This window comes from Microtus ochrogaster, unplaced genomic scaffold (assembly GCF_000317375.1).
Source record: "Microtus ochrogaster isolate Prairie Vole_2 unplaced genomic scaffold, MicOch1.0 UNK1, whole genome shotgun sequence".
In the NCBI taxonomy this organism is placed as follows: domain Eukaryota; kingdom Metazoa; phylum Chordata; class Mammalia; order Rodentia; family Cricetidae; genus Microtus; species Microtus ochrogaster.
This window is the reverse complement of record NW_004949099.1, coordinates 16,769,963-16,784,152: the sequence shown is the minus strand read 5'-3', so window position 1 is coordinate 16,784,152 and position 14,190 is coordinate 16,769,963. Positions and strand designations below refer to the sequence as shown.

Genomic DNA, 14,190 nt, shown 5'->3' with positions numbered 1-14,190 from the left:
CACACACACACACACACACACACACACACACACACACACACACTAAATGAAAAAGTGAGTTTGTAGGTAGCCATATAGAATAAAATTGCAGAAAATTGTTTTGACAGTGTTCCAGAACTTTAATTTTCTCATCAGAATTCAGACACATTGACACTTTCTATTTTTTTGTATTGTAGTTTAGGCATTTATTTTTAAATATAGTAATTTGTGGTTTTATAAATACATTAAATGTATTTTGATAATACTCCTTTCTGAACCCCTCTCAGATCTAGCTTTGGCTCCCCTGCTTCCTCACAACTTCATAGCCTCTGCTTTATTTTATAATCCACCAAGTCCAGTTTGTGCTGCCCATATATTTAGGTGTGTAAGACCAATGGCTACATCCTTAAAGAAAAGGGACTCTTCCTCCCTAGTAGCTATCATCTGTCAATATTTTCTTAGTTATGGGTGGGGCCTCTTGATACCGTCCCTACTCCATGTTGGAATGTTGACTTGTTTTGATCTTGTGAAGGTATCTAAAACTTCCGTAAGTTCATGAGTACAGTGATCTTATCACATCCAGATGACACTGTTTCTTCTTCAACCTCTATGACCCCTGACTTTGCTATCATTCAGCTTGAGCTTTGGCAGTGGAGGGGATGATAAAATTTTCCTACTTATGAATGGCACTCTAAAGACACTAAGTCTCTGGACTTAATGTACTTGTTGTGAATTTATATATTAATTGTTATCTGCAAACAACTATGTTTGATGAGATCTGAGAGCTTCACTAATATATGGGTATAGAATTTAGAGAGCATTTTCATACTATGTCCATTTAGCAACAGAATTGTTCTAAGTTCACGGCTGAAGATTATGATTTCTACAACCACTGGTACTTGGTCAAATGTCTCATTTCTGGCATGGTTTTCCTCCTATGGGTTTAGACATAAATAAAATTAAATAAAACCAGAAATCTGTCGGTTACTCTAAAAACGTCCATGCCACTATTATACAGCTGGACCTATTTTAGCATTCTGGTCATTATAGCTCACAGTGTTCATTATATTCTGGGTTATATTCCGTAAGACTACATGGCATCTTTTGGTACTATGAAAGCTAGTCATCAGAGAGTGAGCTTCTTGGTCAGTACCAGCTTGATTTCTCTATGTCCTATGGCTGAACTGTGTGGAATCTTCAGCTACAGCGTCTTATCAAGTTCTGGTGAACAATAATGATCAATGGCAATAGCTTGTATTGATTATGGGTTCTCCAGTATACCTCTGGCAAACAATTGAAGAGCAATTGTCCCACACCTGCCCTGAGCTTTTTATTTGGCACCATATGGTTTCTGGAAGGAAGGTTATCCTCTGGTAGGTTAACCCTAATTTATATATTTGTATGAATACACATAGAGGAATAAATATAGGAAGCTTTTAAAATATATATAGCACTATCAGACATTCTTAATGTATGTTACCCTTCCTTCACCCTGTCTTCTGTGATACCTGGCATCCCTCTCATTTAAACTTCTGTCACTGTTATTACCCACCTTTCCTTGAGATCAGTTCTTTTCTATTTAAAACTTTTAAAGCACATAATAGATACTCTAATTTTAGTTTAGAGCTGTAGTTACTTAATTACTGTTATTTAACTAGTGGGGGTTTGAGGCAGTATACCTGCCAGGCAAAATCCCAGTAGCCACCTACTGGGACACTGTGTGCATGAGTGCTCTATTTATGTCCATGTGTACAAGCTTCACCAGCTCAGGTATGTGAAGAGACCAGACAGTGACAGTGAGATGTCTCCCACACCTGCTTCTCCACCTTCTTACTGTTTTGAGACAGTCTCTCTTTGAACCAGGAGCTCACTGTTTGTGCTAGTATGCCCCTGTGATTCATTTTCCTTTGCCCTTTCACTTCCAGTGCTGGGGTCACAGGCTTGTTCTATCACACTCACAATTTATGTGAGGGCTAAGAATCCAGACTGAAACCTTCATTCTTGTATAGCTAGTACTTTACTAACTGAGGTAGAACTTTGTGCTTTTTAAAGTTTTTTTGTTCTGTGCCCATAATTGCATATGAGCATTTTCCTGGTAGTTCTCAACCATGCTGTACCAACATTTACCTGAGAGAACCTACAGAAAACTCTAGATTTCTGAACTACAACCTAATGTTCTTGTCCTGTCAATCAAGGGTAGTCAAGCGTAGAGCTGGTACCTCTGTAAAAGCCTTTTGAAATGAGCAGCTCAAGGGACTCTTCTGATGGTTCCAGCCTTGTTCTCTTAGAAGTAACCATTCTCTGTGTGTGTGTATATATTTAGAGATTTTATTCAATATTCCAGGCTTTATGAACTTCGTTAAATACTTGTAAATGAATGTTCTTGGGTAAAATTACCAATGATGTGTAGATATATACTCACCATGAAAGTTTCCTGGAACTATAATCTAAATCTTCTATTAAGAAGAAAACATGCTGTGCTCAGATAAAGATTTAAGGTGACCTGACAAAGCGTAGTTCTTGCTACCTTATTTTCTCAAAGCCAAGAATGTTCTCTTCTTGAATGTTTGACTGTACAATATTGCCTCATTTGGTTGTCAGTTCACATCATATTTTAATGAGAGGATATTCTAATAATATCTTTTCTCTTTCGGTTCCAGCCTGACCTCCATGTCAGTTCCCCCAATGTATTTTCTACCTTGTGGTCTGTGATATATATATATCAGTTTGTGTTCTTTCTGAGTCTTACGTGCAAGTTCCTGATTATTTTGCCCCAGTGACTTTATAGACTCCCCCATGACAAACTGAAAGTTTAGCTTGAACCTATCTGTCAAATATAATGAATAACCATTTAAGGGAAAAAACTGTTTTTAATGCTTTTTTTGTCGCGACCTCCTCGACCAGCAAGTAAGATGCAACACCAGATTCTTCTTTGAGCATTTTATTCAGGAACCTTGAACATTCTTCGAATACCGGGGAAAGCCAACCCACCGCTAAAGTAGCCCCTGGTCAGCCAGCCCCAGCAAGCTATTTGGGAAATGCAGATAGGTCTAGGTACAGGAAAGCAAGCCACATTCTCAGTCTTAGCCATATATGGGATAGTACGTGACTTAGAGCACATTCTCATGAGGGGGTGATGGGCGGAAACCAGCGCCACCCTCATGGCCCTGCACAATGCAGCTCTCTACACTTTTAATTTCTTTTTATCTGGCCAGCTCATAAAGTGAAAACACTCTCAAAGACTTCATTAAATGATCAGCAGTTTGCTTCTTTATTAGAGATACTTCTGCACTGTGTTTGTATTTCCATTTGGCTTTGGAATTTCTAATGTCAGTCAGCAATGGAAATATGTTGTGTTACTTAACATGCAAGTCTTAAATATATCCGATATTCATATAACTATATATTCTTCCTCTTGTATTGTTTTGTTATAGAAGCACTCTTAGGAAACCTCATGAGGGGCATTAGTGATGGAGTATAAGTTATTATCTACACACAAAAAAGTGAATACATGTAGGTAAAAATTTAGAAAATGATATTGAAAATCTTATATTTAGCAATGTGGGGTTCTACCAGTGTAATTTAAATCATTTTGCCTGGAAAATATTTTTTGCTTATTCATATCCATCCACTTTCCCTGAGTCTGTAGTTTCCTTTCTCTAGTTTAGATCTCATACCACTCTAACACATTCTTTGTAAAAAAACAGGAACAGAGATTAAAATGGGAGCTTTGCCTGGAGTATTAAAATCCAAGTCTCTAAAGTGGTTAGGATTGTTTTGAAATAATCTCAGAACACCTATTTATATACTGTTTATATAATAACCAGAGGGTTATTGATTCGCACTATAAACTATGTTCTGGGGTTTAACGACATGTTCGCCTATCACATTGTCTCTTTTTCAATGCTATGAGTTACCTCTGGCTTTGCTTATGTCTCCCTTTCCTACGCATCCCATCTATGCTCTCTATTTGAATCCCCAGACTCTTGCATTGTGTTTTTAGCTCTTTGCTTAATTTGAATGGCATGCTTTGAATTCTTTAAATTAGGTAGACTGAAAATGCACTTCTTTTTATTTATTTATTTTTTATATATTTTTATTATTTAATCAAACATTTCCACCTCCTCCCCTCCTCCCATTTCCCTCCTGCTTCCCCCATCCCCCTTCCTCTCCCTCTCCAGTCCAAAGAGCAGTCAGGGTTCCCTGCCCTGTGGGAAGTCCAAGGTCCTCCTCCCTCCATCCAGGATTAGGAAGGTGAGCATCCAAACAGACTAGGCTCCCAGAAAGTCATTACATGTAGTAGGATCAAAACCCAGTGCCATTGTCCTTGGCTTCTCAGTCAGCCCTCCTTGTCAGCCACTTTAATCAGTAACTAATATGTTATAATGTAAATGTAAACTCAAAAAGTGACTTTTAAAATTGTAATTGTTGAATGGAATTAATGGGGGGTGTTGGGACACATTTTGAATGCTACTTAGATAATAGGTATCATTAACCGGTTTCTATTGACAATTATATTTGTGCCTAATCATGTGAGATTAAAGGCTTCTTGTTTCTGATTCATCATGTGATAGACTAGTTCTCAATCCATTTTAGGTGAGTAGTTATAGTACCTCATTTTAGGATTCTCAAGTGTCATGTACATCAGGATTATATTAGGAAGTTTTGGTTTATTTTGTTGTTTTTTTTAAATATAGTCAGATATGATTGACTATTAAGATGAAACCAACTTGTCCCCTGTATTTAATGTGAACTCTGTTCTAGCTTATAATGTTATAGAATTTAGGAAAAAATAATATGTTAATCTATAAAAATTACATGCATGAAAAATCATCTGTACACAGAACTGACACAATATCATTGTAAGATACTTAGCCCATACTTTATGAAGTAGAATACAGCTGATGCCTTTGAACCAATCGTATATTTGCCTTGCTCAGGTTTCTTTGGTTCAGGGGTTACAAGTCTTTCAATCTTACTTAAATTATTTTCTTTTTACTCCAGTTTCATTGTGTATTCATGGAATATTCTACACACTTTAAAAGTTTCACATTTAAGAAAAAGTCCTGAAAATAGTATTGTACTCTATTTTCTACAGCATACTTTTCAATTTAACATATTTTAATACTTTGTTCATTCTCTCTGCTCAGTAGTCTTCTGCCAACCAAATCCACCATGGCTCACTTATCCACTACCTTGTTGAAAACATGTTTTATTATATGGCTTTGCTGTTACTATTAATGCTATGGAGAGAGGCTTGTGCATGCTGGATGTGTACACAGGAAGGTGTCTCTAGTATGTGTACCCAGGAGACAATGCTGCTGCTGTGCCTTGAGATCTGATTGTTGTCCCAGCTATTGAAGCCAGACCCTACACCGAGGATATATAAACACCCTTTTTAGCTGAATTACTGACAATTAGCACTCTTAAATATTTTGCTTTCTGCAAATACCTTTACTGAGAATGTTATGTTTCTCAGCAACTCAATATTCCCCTTTTTGGCTTGCCACATTTTACGTAGTAGATTTCCAATTTTAATATTAAATGTTAAATTGAAACTAAAATTTTAAAATATATTTGTGGAAAAGCAGACTGTGTAACAGTTTTATATTTTGACTGCATTGTCACTGCATGAATACATAGAAGGCAGAGGGAATAGTTAACTTCATTTGTATTGCTAGTATAAATAGGTATCTTGGAGTTCTCGCTTATTCTCTGCATAGTTACACATTCAGATGGTTTATCTACTTTGGGCTCTGTAAAATAGGGAAGTAGAGAGGTAGACTTTTGTAGATCTTCTGTTTGTTTGTTATATAATTAACCCTAGATAAATTATTCAAGCTCCCGAATTGTAATTTCTCACCTGACAATTGTCCATTAGCTATGCCAACTCTGTCTGTAAGGATTGGTTAATGTAATCGACACAGAACATTGTTGCATAGAATAAATGCCCAGGAAATGTTAGTGGCAGGTGACTTTCTACCTGCTTGGAAAGCTGAGGCATAAATAATAAAAAGGGAAATTGTAGAGAAACTGTACTAAGTGCCAAAGTTAGACAAATATAGAATTTACAGTCAACTCGGTATCTAAGTCAAATGTTAAGGATTAGAAATATTAGCTGGTTTAATAATATTAGCTGGTGACCTCGAGGTCCTCTTTGCTCGTGGGTCGGGTTCTCGCGCTGTGCGGGGATGCGATCTGGAGCAATGGCCCTCGCCGTTCCAGTTGTGTATTGTGGAGCTTGAGGCTACAAGCCCAAGTATCTCCAGCTCAAGGAGAAGCTAGAACATGAGTTCCCCGGATGCCTGGACATTTGTGGCAAGGGGACTCCCCAGGTCACCGGGTTCTTTGAAGTGACAGTAGCAGAGAAATTGGTTCACTCCAAGAAGAGAGGTGATGGCTACGTGGATACAGAAAGCAAGTTTCGGAAACTGGTAGCCACCACCAAAGCTGCCCTGGCTCAGTGCCAGTGAGACCTAGAGGCAGGGTCCTGAGACCTCCTGGCAGCCGCCTTATGACAGGAAAGACTGAAATGTCTCAAAGACCTGTGGTCCTTCTTCGATGCTCCTACGGCCACCAAGTCAGGTGGCCTCTGTGAGGGGGTGTGCCTCCCCAGAATCCACTTGTGCACACATCCTGGCCTGCCTTCTGCTCCCTTCCTCACCTCTCCCTGAATTCTTCCGTGTCTTCCACCTACCGTTTTGCCTTGGTTTCCCTTCTGCAGCTCAGCTGCCAAATGTTCCCAGTTGAATAAAAGCTGGATGAGGCAAAAAAAAGAAAAAAAAAAAGAAAAAAAAAAAGAAATATTAGCTGGTATGTGTGGTGCAAAGGATATCCTTGAAATTGGAAATCTGAAACTGTTCACTATCATCTTTTCATACTTTTAACACTTTTATTTAAAGACAGATAAGAGAGAATCCATGATGATAATTCTGGGAAATTTGTACATGTAAATAAATCAATAGGGAGCCATGAGCTCCAAGAATTTTACCTGTCTGTTTCAGGTACATACTTCCTCACTCAGGGACAGCTGCCAGCCCTGAAGAGGGCTGATTTTGTGAAGCATGCACTTTCCTAGCTCTTAGAAGCCTTGCTCCCTAGAGTGGTAACCTTGTAGAAGCCAAGCTTCTGTAATAGAATGTGCTACATGACAGGTCATGCAGGTCCAGATTTTATGTATGTGGTTCTGGAAGGCTGTCTGCCAGTTCAGTGCGTTAGCTATTCCTAGCATTTGGAGCCCACTTTCTGCGTAAATATAAAGCAGAAATGGGATGCAGTGCCTTTTTGTTCAGATGGTGTCAAGGGCCTTTCATGGCCTCTACACATTCCTTTTAGCCTACTCTCACTTTCAGTCCTGTCCATCTTATCGACACATCCCTCCCACAGTCTTAAAGAAGCAAATTACCTGTCAATCATCTCCAATACAGAAACAAGAGGAAATTATGTTCTGCTCAAAATCTAGCTACACCAGCTTTCCTGGGTGCAATTTTAAGAGCAAGTACTCTAAGTTACTGTAATAAATGGTTTCATGTTGCAACTTAATGGATTTTTCAAATAGGTTAATTCTTATTTTTACTTACATGTTATGTGTGTATAGGGGGTTTGTAAACATAGATGCAATTGCCCATAGAAGCCCCAAGTGGGTGTCAGATCCTCTGGAACAAAGTTACTGCTGGTGTAAGTAAGCTACTTGATTTTGGTGCTGAAAATGGAACCGTCATCTTTTGCAAAAGGAGTATGTTTTCTTATTCTCTGAGATGCCACTCAGGCCTCCAGAACTTTTCTAACTGATAAAGAGGCATATGTGTAGTCAAGGAAGTGGACATAAGCAACTGAAGTCCAAGTTTGGAATGCATAGCAGACCTCTGTTGGTCACCTGGATGATAGTAAACAGGTAACATCATTGCCTAAACTTAATTTCCCTCTTTAAAAATGAGACATAATACCATCTTAATATGTTTTTTAAGAAGATTAAGTGAGCTCAATGTAGGGCATATGGTAGTCAATAAAGGACAAAGGAACTGTGATAACCTGCCTTTGAATGCCTTAAATAATATTTCTTAGCAATAGTATTCAATAATGAATACTTTAAATGAATCAGATCTTGAACTTTTAAACTAACAGTTCTTCCTCAAGTAGTACCTTAAAAGTTTGTGTGTCATTGTGAGCATTAATAGGGGGCTATATACACTATAATTTATGTTCAAGACCGTCCATGGGAGGTGGTGAGAGAACAAACATCTTTGTACCTACTGAAATGAGCGTGGAACTTTACAAATAATATTAGTAAAAGCCCCTCTATACGATAAAAGAAAAACTATTGGCCAATGTGCCAGAAATAATACTTAGAATATTTATGAAGGAGCAAGGCAGTGCCAACCTAGGAGAGGCAACAGCTGAGCATAGATTGTGGACTGTTGGTACACATGTGCCCTATATACCTGGAATAAATACCTTGTCATAAAGATCATTGTGGGTTTTGCTGTGAATCTTCAGCAATCCTGAATTTTAGTTCACAGTCACAATAGAAACATCAGCTTTGTTTTTTGTTTCTTTCCTTTACTCCTGCCCAAGGGAAGAAAAGTGGTACAAGTTACCCAAGTGTCAAAGCATCCTTTCTGTCCTTTATGTAATAAAATCTGTTTTAAAAATGTTCCTATGATAGTAATTATTATATTTATTCAATTATGCACATTCTAATAAAGTTAATCATGTCTAAGATGGACATTAAAAATACAGGATAAATAGGAATATATCTTTTTGCTGTTCCTTGAAAATAAATCTCTAAGTAACCCTTTGCTAAATAAAATAATAGTTCTCCAAACCTGCAAATAATTGGACTCAAGAGAAATACACGTGGAGTGAATTTTAGCTCAAGTTCAGCATTCCTGGATTTCTTAGCGTATGATAAAACCTTAATCAGTCTCTTTTCAAATTACTAAATGAGAAGGTTATATAACCAAAGGAGGGAGAGTTCTTACTGTGTTCCTCTAAGTGTCTCTCAAGCAGTTACTCATTAATCTACATAAAACCCTTTCAAGTAACTACCATTTGTCCTAGTTTACATGAGGAGCCTTGCCGTAGATAGGCAGTGAAGTAGGGTGGGGGGAGTCTCAGCCATGGCTTGTTCCTTCCAGTATCACACGATATCATGTTTTCTAAATTTCTGATCAGTCAGCTTAGCGTTTTCTATTTGGGGAAACACTTTCATTTTGTTTGCCAAGTCCTCCTGTTTTCAGAGAATTCTTGCAGGATTTATGACTTGTTAGTGGAGTGAAGATTGGTAGGGTCTGGAGAAATGAATCACAGGTCATTCTTCTGCCCAGGTTACCTCTATCTTCTGTCGTTCTTTTTTGTCATTCATCTGATTATGGGCTCTTAGAATTTCTTCTCCATGTCTCCTTTCAAGATCCTGATAACAATCTAACTTTTTCAGTTTTACTACTTCCATATGAACCTTTATTTCTATGGTATACCTTTTTTTCTTTTTGAGGAAATTTGTTTCTCTTCCCATGTTTTCTGATGAGGCTTTCGTTGGTGGGTGCAGAAACCATGCTTGCTTTTAAAGTTAACTGATTTGGGATGCAACTTGAAGTTGCTTTTCACTAGCTTCAGCTGTCACCAGAGCAAAGTCACAAATAAAGAAAAAAGGGAGATAAAAACCTCATGTTAAATACGATAATAATTCAACATTGCATCTCGTCCCTGACGCTAGGACTAGAGCTTGGAGGCTCATTATGTCATCGCCCACAGTTCCTGGGTGTCTGGATGATTCTGCAGCAAAATTACTTGGGGATTTTTTTTTAAATGATACAATTTATGGGCTTAGTGCCTAGGATTATGATTCAGGGGACTGAGGGGTCTGTATTTCTGCATAGCTCCCCAGATGGTCTTAATGTGGAGCCAAGTATAGTAACTGCTGCCTGAAACCTAATGTTGATTAATTGAACACGTATTGTTTTGAGTAGCTTCTGTGGGTTGGGGTCATCATAGGCTTTTGAGCATACAGGCGGATGCCCGAGGAGGTGACCAAAAAACAAACAAACAAACAAACAACAAAAACCCACAGCTTATCTTTGAGCACAAAAGTCTTTATACTTTATATTTTTAGTTTGTTTATGATCATTATTATGTGTGTGATATGGAGTGGAATGAACATGCATGTGTAGGGATGGGATTGACATACATGTGCGAAGGTAATCAAAAGACACATTTCTGGATTCAGGTCTCTCATTTTTTTGTGGGTTCCAGAGAATGAACTTAGATTATTCTCTGGGGTTAACGTGGCTATGTTTCATCTGATGAATTGTCTTGCTGGGCCCAGAAGGAGACCATGTGTTGGTGTCCCATATTTCCCCTTTGAGAGACAGGCTTACAGAAGCCTCAAATTCCCAGGTTACAGCCAACACCTTGTTTGTTGCCTGCTTGTCTTAAGCTAGTTTTTTGATTTGTGAAAATTAAAATAGTTTCCACCTTAGAGAAAAGATGTGGAAAGTTATCAATTGTCTAATAACAACAAGTACCACATTTTTATTTAATTTTTTTTTTTACCAGGCAGGCAATCTGGCAGCCCCTGTGGTCCCTAGTTGGCCCTCATCACTAACTTACATACAGAATTATGTCTGCCCCATTCTTTAGCCTTATATTCTAGGATATTGGGAAATTTGATCATGTATTTATGAAAAGTTCCATTTCATTTTTGTATTGTGAAATATGAAGGCTCATTGAAAGGACCTGTTCTTTTCCTTCAAATTAAGATATGGGTTTGAATGTTCAAAGAATGGCATGTTTTAGGAGAGTCTGAGAAGCAGAAAGGATTTAATGACCCATGCTCTGAACAAACTGAAAGTCACTTATCTGTTCCCAAAAGGGCAGCTGCAATCAATGGATGTCTAGGAGGATTCTAAAAGTGAAGGGACAGCATAATATTCTGATTCTCCTGGGTATCTGCTGGGGCATGTGCCTCCTTCATAAATTCATCTCTACCCTGTAAGTCAGGTTTAGGGCATGTGGCAATAAGCCCATCTTGGTGATTGTTACATGAATGAAGTATGTAGACTTTTAGTTCTTACTTTAGATTTTCTTAATATCCTCAGACTTCCCTGCCAGTAGTTACATGTCTCCTGAGCATCTTGCAAAAAACATATACCAAACTAGGTAATTATTTTGGCAAGATCACATCATGAGAAGAGACTCCTGTGGTCTGAGTCTAGGACAGGACTGGACAAGTCATTAAGAGGGGCTTAGCCTCTTTTCCCTCTGTTTTTTTTTTTTCTGTTTTGGTTTTGCTTTTTACAGATGCATAATTGTGAGTGGATTAGAACTATCTCTTTGAATAAAACGAATGCATTTTTTTTTGCATTTGGCATCTTTGAAAAGAGGAGAAGCCACACCACTTCCCCATACTGTTCCCCTTCTCTCAATAGACATTTTAAGAAATTTTGCATTGTTACTTTGCAGAGTTGCATGTTTCTCCTGCAGCAATGGTGGTCGCTTATACTTTTCATTGCCTTAAATAGAAAATATTTTGTGGCTGGAGATTTCAAGATAGCCTTCCTGTAAGTAGTAGATATACTTTGGTTGATAGGGATATTTTAAGTTGGTGTTTGAAATAGTTACTTGCTAGGAATTAAAAACTGATTAACTCTCATAGAAAACTTGAAAAATACAGGGTGTTCTATCTATACCAGATTGTTGAGCAGGCCTGAGTTTTATGAGTGTGTGTGTGTGTGTGTGTGTGTGTGTGTGTGTGTGTGTGTGTGTCTGTCTGTCTGTCTGTCTGTCTGTGTGTGTCTGTGTATGTACTATTGCCATCCGCAGATTCTATATTCATTCTGGTCTGGTGTACTCAACCGAATAATTTCTTATTTATGTGAAGGAGATGGAGGTTGAGGCTCTGCTGGGCTCCTCTGTCTGCTGGAATTGAGAATGTAGGTATAAATTCAAGCTGAGTTCACAGTTTGCCCCAATTTAGATTTACACTTCTATGTTGATAGAGTGAATGTTTTACACACCTAGATACAGCCCCTAATAGGTGTGAATCCTAAGCAGATAACTATTCATAGTCATGATTAGCATTTCCAAAGGTGTCAAAATCACTTCATTCACTGTGATAAAGCAACTTGACAAAAACACATCTAAGCTAAACAAGTACAAGTGTTGTTGGTTTTTTCTTCTCCTTTTTATGATGTAAGCAGAAGAGAGCTGTTAGTTATTCTCTTTAAAGTGAGTTAGAGAACCATATTTGAGTACATTCATTATTTAAGACTTTCTCTCCAGCCAAAGTACCAATTACATTGAGATTTTTGGAAATTGGAGAAGTAACAATCATAATTGAAAACCAGGGAGTTAGCTTCACATATAATCACAATCTTAATTCTTACAATAAACTACTTTCATAATACTTACATTAATATTTTATAGATGGAATATTGAGGAAAAGAATGAAATCTTTGTAAACATTGTCTATGCATATATAATTGTATATGCATGTGTGTATATATGCATATATGTTGCATTTATACAGATAAACACAACAAAACACAACACATTTAACTGTATGTCATTTTGTCTCAAACATTTTGAAAATTATTTGTGATGAGTCCTTACAGTAAGTAATAGTAAATATTTTAAGACTCCACTATTTATACATGTGAACAAAGCACTACTAGCCATTATTAAATTCAGTGTTTTTGATAGCTTATATCCTACTTTATATTTTCTACAAAAATTAATATAAAAAAATGTCCAAAGCTACCAAATTTGCAGTTTGTAAAATAATAACTTGAAAGCTCCTTGTCAGGAAAGCCATTTTCCGCATGGGATGTGCGATTGGAGGGAAGGGGTATCCGATAAGATGAGGGCCTGCTAGAAGGGGTTTGCCTCAGGAATAATTCATTGAGTTATGCATTTCTTTATATTCTCATTTTACTTTACCAAAAAAGTGAAAAGACCTTATACCATTTATTTTATTATAAGATTTTTTAAATATTAGCCAAAAAGCAGCCAGGATGTGCCCATTTTCATTAATATAAAGCAATACCATGAACTAACACATATAACATAAAGGATGACTCTCCATTTTTCATGATATGCTTGTGTTCATGTTTGCACCCGCTCTTAGAGTCCTGTCCTGAACTCCTGTAATACTTCTCATTTACCATTGTCATCGATTCTGAACCTACTGTTCTTATTCTGTCTTTTGAATACCCGAGGGCTGAGAAATACTCTTAAGTGCTGTGTCAGAGCCATATTGAATTACTAGTGTTGTTAAATGTGTGTGAGAGCTTGGAGCGCATTTAGTGTGAGCTGGCCAACTGAGCAGGACAGGCATAGAGGGAGATAAGTGGAAAGGGAGCCACTGGTGTTTAGAACTCTTCCAAGTGGAGTGACTCCATAAAATCACACTGTAGCTTCTAAATTTAACCGTGAACATAAAACACAACCACAGGATGCAGTCGTGCATGATGAGGGCTTGCCTGGCCAGTTATTGACATTTCTGTGACCTGGCCCGCCCTACCTCTTGGAGGCACATAAGGAGCCAGAGACTAGCCTGGAAGTTCTCCAGCAAGATGCTAACAAGGACATCTGAAAATGTCTCTCTATCCCACCATCTCTTTTTCCTTTGTATCATCGTTGTTGTTGTTGTTGTTGTTGTTGTTGTTGTTGTTGTGTGTGTGTGTGTGTTGCTAGGAACGCATGGCATTCTTCACTCTAGGTAAGTATTCATCCCCCGATGAACTTCCATGCCCATTGATCATCTATCCCCCTATTCCAATTTGAGCCTTGTGATTCTATTTCTTTGGATGGTTTTTATCACTTCCTTGCAGATCATGTCACTCTGCCACTTTTGCTCCTGTGACATAATCTGCAAGTGGTAGGCACTGCTCAGCTAACAGTATTCCTTAGACATCTTATTCATTTGTCCACACTTTATACTCTGGACTGCATCAGGCTTTATATTCATTAAACTCTGGTCTGCCACACAGTTCTTTATATGACATCCCTCTTGTTTCTTTCCTGTTACCAGATGAAACAACTGTAGGATCACACAATAAACATCTGATAATGCTTGACTGATAGCATAGTTTCAATAAAAGCATTAAAATGATCAAGCACAATGTTTTCTCCAGGGAAAATTCCTTTCGCCAGGGTCTTTCAGGAATATCTTGTGCATATTTAAATGTACATGGCCATACTTTTTATTCTTGT

General features: G+C 37.8%; 1 protein-coding gene and 1 pseudogene across 2 annotated transcripts in view; both read left to right on the top strand.

Annotated features, from left to right (window-relative positions):
* The window catches only part of Cntn3 (contactin 3), a 374,705-nt gene that overhangs the window by 62,117 nt on the left and 298,398 nt on the right, over positions 1 to 14,190 (top strand). The window lies entirely within an intron of this gene.
* Positions 6,136 to 6,559, top strand: LOC101994815 (annotated as a pseudogene).